The sequence below is a fragment of the Gigantopelta aegis genome, unplaced genomic scaffold (assembly GCF_016097555.1).
Source record: "Gigantopelta aegis isolate Gae_Host unplaced genomic scaffold, Gae_host_genome ctg4195_pilon_pilon:::debris, whole genome shotgun sequence".
NCBI classification, from domain to species: Eukaryota; Metazoa; Mollusca; class Gastropoda; order Neomphalida; family Peltospiridae; genus Gigantopelta; species Gigantopelta aegis.
In genome coordinates this window covers 10623-20000 of record NW_024533729.1, presented here as the reverse complement: position 1 = coordinate 20000, position 9378 = coordinate 10623, and the positions used below count along the sequence as shown (strand labels likewise).

The window sequence follows — 9378 nt, the reverse complement described above, 5'->3', positions numbered from 1 at the left end:
AGTATATTTTATGTTTATTTTTATGTTTGAACCTAATACAAATCTTATTTATTTAAACAGTATCAATGAAGAAATGTAGTCTTAAGATACAAAGTATATATTATATATAATATTGAGGGTTTTAATGGTGTAAAATCTATAAGTAGCCTGTCGTCTTTCTGCGGAGACTATTCTGTCATGGAATTTTTTTCTGATATTGTGCTGTTGAAGCTGAATTATATTTAAAGGCTAAACAGTGAGAGATCTGTGTGTTGTTGACATTATGAAATTAAAAGGGTTACCTCATCACGGGGGGGGGGGGGGCAAATTGGTAATCTCTATCGAAAAAAACTTTTGATACGACTTATCACGAACTTTTTAATAAAGGACATAATGGGTAGCAATCACTAATTGTGAAATATTGTTATCATCAGTGATAGCAATGACAACCTAAAAGGTTAGAGAAAAATACATCAACAGATTAAGTGAATGGTAAAATAAATGGGGATAAAGGACAACAACTTCAGTGGATAAATGGGCTGACAATAATAAGATAGGAATGGCAAATTTCATACATGTTTTAAGAATTTCATGGTACACATCTAGTAGTTAGTAGTTCATTCATACTAAGGCAAGTTTACCAACATTTAGGCAAAGATCCTTTTTTGCAAACAAAGGCTAAAAAGTGGTAATGTGTACTAAAATCTTCCATGTATGAGATTTATCACACCTGTCTTATTCTAATGTCTATATGTTGAGCATATTATCAATTAGTACCTTGATAGAAGGTTTTTCTCGTGTCTCAAAGTTTACAGTTACACATTAAACACAATTTATCATCCCATAGTGGCACCATAATTACGACAAACAACTATACCTACATACAAGAAAAATGACACAACTACTATGTACATATATAATACTTACCATTCTCTGAACTGTTGACGTGTTACCAAGAAAGACAGTTCTGTTTGATGTGGCATTTAAATTGTGAGGGCAGACACACTTACATCTAGAATCTTGAACATTTGGAAACACTTCCAACTACCAAATTTATAAGTCCTACATTCACGCATATACAGAGAAACTTACGTGCAATAGAATGACAAGTAGTAATCCTATCAACCAACGCAAGAAATATAATTTTAACACGCAAACTGTGAACGTTCTTTTCTAAACACTCTTTCGAATATCGAACCATCGTTCCTTGCTAGAGTGAGAAAGTCAAGAGAATTAAAAACCAAACCCACTTGGGGAAGTGACACGCCCTCTTTCATAAATTTAACCCTTTTCTTGTCAAGATGGCAGCTCTGCAGCAAGATGCAATGAAGACGTGTCCAAGAGGACACGAAATACCTGACTTATCACTCATAACTCGATCTTTCTCTTTAGACACTTCTCATATCCTAAATGCATAATAGTTGGTAGTCATGTTTTGGGGAACATGTACCAAACACAGCGATTGGGACTTGGTTATTATTATTGAGAGTGGTCCTTTGAAAGCAGTCAATGCAACACAAGGAGACTAGATGCATGGATAGTCTCAATAGAGGAACACCACAACTAATATTAGAGGACCATCTGTTCAAGCATTGATTACTGTCTGGTTGCCTGAATGCTTTGTATTAAGGGAGAAAGCAATCCAAGAGCTTTATTCACCTACACTCAACAGTCATGCTTACTTCTTGGAGAAGATGCAAGAGAGAGATTTACGCATAGCTAGAAAGCATTTTGATAAGGTGATCACAATAGAGGTTCTAAAGTACTAAGACATTGCCTGAGACCAATGGAATTAGCTTTACAGATTTGTCATCATGGTATTATCAGAAACTATACTGAGTTTATCAAGAGGAGGAGATACTAAATTGAAAAGTTACGAAGAGGAGAGGGATCATCATGGTATGACATTTCATCTCTTGTTAGACCACGTTATGAAAGAATCTATAATAACAGAATTAAAGAGTAACATTAAAATGTTCATTCAATTTTTAAAATCTTATTTTTTTACAAAATTAGCTGATATATATGTTACTGTTATTTTCATTACACACCATATAAGGCATCAACTAAAGCTTACTTTGCAAACATGGTGGGAGTAAAGTGGATTGGACTATTTCTCTTCTTTGCGCTACACAACATAGCAGAGCCAGTATCATTCAAGTTGAGTGGTGTCTGCAATTCATATGAACGTGAACAACTCAATGAAGGCTATCACAAATGTGTTTACAGAGATTCTATGGGTTAGCTTAACAATTGGTGTAGGATTCAACTTTGATGACTTTCAAGCTACAGAGAAGCTGGCCAGCGTAGGTGCAAATTATACTGAAGTCCTTAATGGCCATCAATGTCTCAATGATACTCAGATCAAAGCTCTCTTTGAGAAAGATATGGCTGATGCAGTTAAATGTGCTTCTGATTGGATGGATAAAAGTTGGTCATTGATTAATGAAAACCTCAATCTGCTCTAGCTGAAATATGGCTTTTGATCGACATCTGGGATGTTATGCTCTTTTTGACTTTGTAAATGTGCGGACCTGTCTCTCATCAGTTCCTCCGAGATATGATGATGCTGCAAATATTTTTGCTGAATTCAACTTGGTATGGACATGATCGTAAACGATGTCTTAAAGACGTTGACTGTGTAAAAGATCATAATTAGCATGGATACGACTATTTATTGCTAATATGTTATGTGCTGATATTTTAGTGAAATACAACAATAGTTTTATATTGGTGTCATGGGAATATATGACAGTGTCATAATAAGATAAATGTTTTGTACTGAAAACTGTTATAAAAACTTATCCCAAAACATCGTTATCTAAATACCTAAACTAAAAGGTATTTAGTAGCCCACTGGTGCAAAAACATTGTTATCTAAAAAACTAAATAATATTCAGTAGCCATTTGTCAAAAATACTACTACATATGACTCAGCCATTCACACTCCGCATCCCTGCTTACTTAAGGAGAGTGTATATATATACAATCACATGATCATTGACTTTACAGAAAAGAGACAGAGTGTAGAAAAAATGGGTTTGCTTACAAAAATCTAGTCTTGTTGCTATGCCTTTTTTTTCTAACTCTTCAAAACTGGAGAGGCTGGTACTTGTAATTCATATATCGTTGAGAAACTCAATGAAGGATATTACAAATGTGTCTACAAGGATCCCCAGCCAAAAATGGTGATTCCCACTATTGGTGGGGATTCAACCTTAACAAAGGTGGAGCAAGAGAAGAGATTGAAAGGTGTCGGAGCTAACTATGATGCTGTCCTTAATGGCAGTCAAATGTCTTGATGATAGCCAGATTCAACAGCTCTTTAACAAAGACATGGAGTCAGCTGTATCTTGTGCTTCAAGTTGGTTGGGGAGTAGTTGGTCAAATCTTGGTAGGACCCTCAATCTGCGTGTTGCTGATATGGCCTTCAATATGGGATGTGGGTTCACTCCATGGGTTTGTGACTCTGCGTGCCTGTCTTACAAAGTCCCCACCAGATGATAATGGAGCTGTAGAGAGCATGAGAAATTCCCAATGGTGTGGATCAGCCAGTCGGAATTCGTTGTAGTCCGGATGTTGACTGCATGAAGTAAAAGGAAAAATTGAACATTTCCAACAAAACTTGTGTGTATATTATTATGACTTTGTCAATTTTGTTGAAATTATTTTCTTAATAAGTAAACTAATATCAAGAGTATCTTTTATAAAATATCTTTTTAAGTTATAGTCAGAAACAACTTGATACTAAACTACACAATAGAAAGGGGCATTTTAAAACTTATCTAGTTTAAAATAAAAAGATGAGAGTTACTAAATCTTATGAACACATTTTGATAATTTAAACACTAGGAAACTCTAAAACAACAAGAATTCCATTTCAATAGTTGAGGTCCTTATTGTACTGAGGAGTAGATGTTGGTCTGGATGCACCAGGAGGTTGTGATTGTTGTTTGTTTCTTGATTTATACTGTTGAAAAAATAGCATAAAATACTCTTAAGGTACTCTTGAGATCACCGTTGAACGATTCTACATAAACCAGAAAAGCCACGATAGTAATCAGTTGGAAAGTTTGAATAAAGACTATGGGATATGGTACTACTAGGAAGGTAATGAACTAATGACATATTATACCTTAGGGTTAATTTTAGTTTGAGGTAGTCCAGCTGCTGCCAGAAGATTTGAAAGCCAGTTTTACATTGTCAATCTAATAAATAGAGTTTAATTAACATATCTAACTTAAATTTGAGGACAGCCTTCTATGAACTAACCTTATTATCCACAGTAGTGGGTGTGATATAATAGAAGATGAGGTAGATGGTACAAAATACCCTTCTAATAATCCCATCATTAAAATGAAATTGACGCCATTATGAAACTGAAACCAATAATACTATAAATTAAATTTATATTGCAGTATCTTAGTCACCTGATTATTTAGATCACCAATCATAATGTCTAGTTCTGAAAGAACTTTGGTAGCAAACTGACACAGTGACTATAAAATTATTAACAATAGATTATAATAATGACAGTTGTCTTACTCTTTTCACAAGCATCAAGTTTCTCTGGAGCTTCTTCAAAATAATTTGTCAAATACATCTTTTCAGCTAGGGAAAAGAAGAGGTAGTTAAAAAGGGAGAGTACCTTAGAATAATACCTGAAGGTTTCTGGTGCCCTAAATAAAATAAAATCAAAAACATTAGATTTAAAAACATTGTTTTTGATTACCTCGCGTCCAAATCATGGCCTGTTATTTTCTTCCTCAAATAACATAGTTTTCTAACCGATTTTCAAGTTGCTACATTTAAAGCAGTGTCACCATATATGTACTCATCATTAGTCTCATGTCATACCTTGAGGTGAATTCTCTTGATTTAAACACGTTTTGAGGAATGGGGTGTTTACAGCGAAAGTAGCTTGCCAATGCAACAAGAAGATGTAAAATGGCTACCACGTCTTTGGAGTGTATTACTATAATTATAGATATAAAGTGAATAAACACATTGGACTTGTAGAATAGCCAAAAAAGTTGTAAAGAATGATGTTTGTGTACGTAAACATTATGTAAGTAATTTGAATGTGTTAAATGTCCCCAAATCCCGTTTTGTTACAGAACTCCTCTCTCTCTCTCTCTTTCTCTCTCTCTCTTTCGCTTTCTCTCTCTCTCTCTCCTTACATTCCAAAGTCCATTTTCGATCTGGCTCATCATATGGAATATGTAAGAGTTTTATCAATCTTGTCCAGTACTGTTTTCAAACTTTGCCTTCTGAAGAACAATACTAGATGTCACTCCTGCAGTCAAAAACTCTGACTAGTCAGTTCCTGCTAAAAAATAAACATCATTATAACAGAATAAAGTGTTTAAGTGTAATTACCAATGAGTTCAGAGAGAACTTGACCATCATAAAAATCTTCTGCTATACTCTCGAATATGATCCTTCTTTCTTCAAGTACCTCATTGACCCACTTAATAATAGTCTAAAAATAGATAAAAATAATTACATGTATCTTCATGTATTCACTGTACACGTCATCTACAAAATAATACATCTACATGACCAAACACCAAATACTATGCTAGTATCTTAAACAATATAGTATATATGTGATATAACAATTACTACTGACTTAAATGAGGTGCTGTACTTGTGGATCTTCCAAAGCATGAGTTGTAGACGATACGTTCTTCACCAACCACTAAAAGAATAGAACACAACATCAACAAATATTGATAGACAAATACGGACATTAACAGAGTGGTATATTTTCTCACACATAACATAGTTCTCTTCTTCCTGGAGTTCAATAGGTGCCATGTGGTGTTAATGCTCCTACTTCAAGAGCTTTAGCTCCTCTCTCTCTAACTCTTGAAACTAATAGAGTTCAAATAGAACTAAGATTGTCGTGGAATAATCAGTATTTACTTACGCTCTTCATTACGTCCATAAAAAGAGTTGCCATATTGAAACAATGGATTTGACAATTAAAATTCTAAAAGTTCTGTTTATTACAAAAATGTGAATAATTAGAGCAAATATTTGATATACGGTTGAAAAGTATAACAGCACTAGCATGTAATGTTTATTTCATAACACATTTTGGTTATCATAAATAACTTTGAACTGTAGCTAAGACACAGTTAAGAAGAATTTTTAAGAATCAGTAGAGAAAGACAGAGACAAGCACGATTCATAACAGCACGACATCTTGCTATTTGCCAGTAGACTTCAGTAGCTGATAGAGAGAGAGAGAGAGATAAGGAGAGTACAGAGACTTATCATATACATAATCTCACCTTCTTTTCTAATAATAATCCCTTTTGAATGTAACCACCAATGTAATAAAAGTCACATACACTAACAACCTACAAAATTTGAAATCATCACATCAAAATTTTATTATAATTATAATGGCTGGTAAGTTCAAATTATGTCATGTGACTTACCCTATCTCTACAATTTGAGGAAATATAATGACATTTTGTATCATCTTCTAATTTCATCAGATATGAACACGGAAAACTTGTCTCTTCTGAAGAGTGCAACAAGGTCTACAGCAGGAAAGGATATAACAATCAACTCCAGTCATTTATTTATAACTAACTTTTTCTTACTACTTCATCTAAAGAAGTGTGATTTAATGGGTTCTATAATCAATGTGTTTATTCTCTATAGCTCTTTGTACTCTCCTGTTGCCACTATAGAGAAGAAGAGAGAAGAGAGAGAGAGAAAGAGAGGAAGATAGGAGAGAGGAATATATATATATGATTAGACAATAGTTCTATGGACAAATACCTCTTTGTTCTTGAAGTCTAGACTGGTAAAATTTGCAATGAGTGGATTTAAATCAAAGAAGGATGACAACCAGGAGTAGTGGGTAGTCCTGTTTCAACCTTCATCAAAGACACTAAACTCATCAGTTGATAACTAAAGGAAAAAAGGATAGATGGAAAGAAGAAAAGATGGATGATAGATGAATGAACAATTGAATGACACTCATAGCATAGTGGTATGTTCATTACCTCTCCTTCTTTTAATATACTTCCTTTTACATCAACTTTATGTTCCAATAATGGGGTAGCACCTTTGTGCTTACTAGAGTGTCCACACAGAGAAATCTTCTTCACAAACTTTTAACAGAAGGTCTTTTGTGGTTTTATCAAAATGGCGATGATTTAGTGTACTCTTGAGAAGTTGATGTAATGTTGAGACTTGTGTTTCCATACTTCAATCTGAAAATAAAAAGTTAAAATTATTCTTTTAAGTAGCCGTTGGTGATTTACTTGTCCTGTGGCATCCAGCAAGACGTTTTTCAACATGGAATTTCTCTCCCCATTAGCTTCATCCCCCATCTTGTATGCTTCCTATAATACATTGCGTGATTTTTAATAAGTGAATTTGTATGTGGCAAAACTTACTTCAAACAGGTTTTTCTGTGAAAGTATGCAATTCATCATCCATTTCTGTTCTGACTTTCTTTAACTTTTGAATTCTCTTCCTTTAATTTCAATATATCCTAATAAGAAGTTTATTTCACATACTCAAAAAAGCATGCCTACCATTTTTAGTGCCACAATCTCCCTCCAAAAGACGCGATATCGTTTCCTTTTTCTCTCTTCAGTTAAATCCCAGCTGACTTCAAAGCAGCCAACATTGAATCAGAACCATGTACGAACGGGCATCGTTCTATAGTAGAAGAGGTGTAACTATATCATGCTCCTAATCATATTATGACCACATCCTTATTATTTGACTTACTCTAAGCAGCTGTGTGTTTGGTAATAATGTTGTCTCCCCTAAAAATTGGCAATCATTAGAATAAAAGGAAGCAGATAGAGAGGAAGTTTGATGATTAGTAGTTGTAGTGGCTGTCGTCACACTGGGATAGAATGAAAGATAACATGCAATAAAAACTATATAGAGTAACTGACATTGTTATCTTAATATCAAAGTATAGTTACTAGAAATTATAGTATCAATTAGTAGTGGGTGTTACAAAATGTGTTCTAAATATCAAACTGATAGTAAACAATTGATATTTTGAAAGTAAAAATGATAGACCAACTTAACAACTCATAACAAATCATAATATTTTATATCGTATTACAGTGTGAAGTAATTGTAGTCTAATAGTCTCTAGTTTTACTGATTGTACACATAAAAGAAATAAACATGCCATATTTACTTTATGTACTATAGTGTATCTAAGGAACTAAGGTAAAAAATAATATTATTATAAAATATATTAATTTACCAAATAAGACACAGGTACATGCAATAAGAGTAGATAATTGCTACAAACACTGTTCATTCTTACAAAGATAGTGTCACTGTGTTTCGATGGGAGTGACTATGGTTTAGTTGTAAGATTGTAGTATTCTATAGGTTACTAAGGCAAGTTAAAAAATGAGTGCTTATTAAGAGATTCATTACAACAGTTATAAATGACAAAATGCGCAAAAATTGCTTACACAGTTACTCTAATAACAGCAGTACATTTCCGGTATTACTATAGCAGATATAATGCCATAAAAGATTTGGTGTTAAGTGTTAATACTTATTTTCACAGATTATTTAACAAACCAATACTTGTACTAGCTACTAACTGACCGGTGGCCATGGCTTCCATACACCAGAGGACACAGAACTACCACACGAGTGTGGGACTTTTGATGATTTTATTTTCACCTCTTCCTCTCTCCCTTCCTCTCCATCTCCATCGCCATCTTTCACTTCCATCTATCATTCTCAACTAACACAAGAGGTGGACTTGATTTACGAGTTAAGTCTGGAGTGGATTCCATTGGGTACTGATCCTCTTTCCTTAGTTTTATTCTCCTCAAAATGAAGAATTGATCATTAGTCTGCTCATGATTGTCTGATTCCTTTTGGAATCACTGCATCCCCATTGCCCATGACAACCTTGTGGGGTGTTGTCTGCAGGTGTGGTTTCAATTGTGGACATTGACATTCTTACATGGAAATAAGATAATGTCAGTATCAGTTTCAAGAGTATGAATTACACTAATGATGCTTCTTTCAAAGGCGCAGTTGAGCAAACACTCATCATAATAATGTCATTTTGATTTCTCAGAAAGCGATCAATTAATTTGCTGACTACTAGCATATTAATAAGTCATTATATCAATGAATTTACAGAAGTATACTAACAATTTACTAATTTATAGTTTATTGATGAAGTGTACCATAAAAGTTACGTTGCCAATAACTTTATATTTACCAAAAATAAATTAGTTTGTTCTTGAAACAACTATACTCATGATAATAACTTAGGTAATGCTTAAGTGTTGTTTTCCAAGAAAAAAACTATTAACAACCAACAGTTACATTAGTTAAACAACAAAATGCTTGCACGCACACACTGATTACATGTAC

At 33.8% G+C, this 9378-nt stretch overlaps 1 pseudogene; it reads right to left on the bottom strand.

The window, feature by feature from the left end:
• Positions 1 to 8721, bottom strand: part of LOC121392618 — a 16680-nt pseudogene extending 7959 nt beyond the window's left edge.
• Between the last annotated feature and the right edge of the window lie 657 nt (positions 8722 to 9378).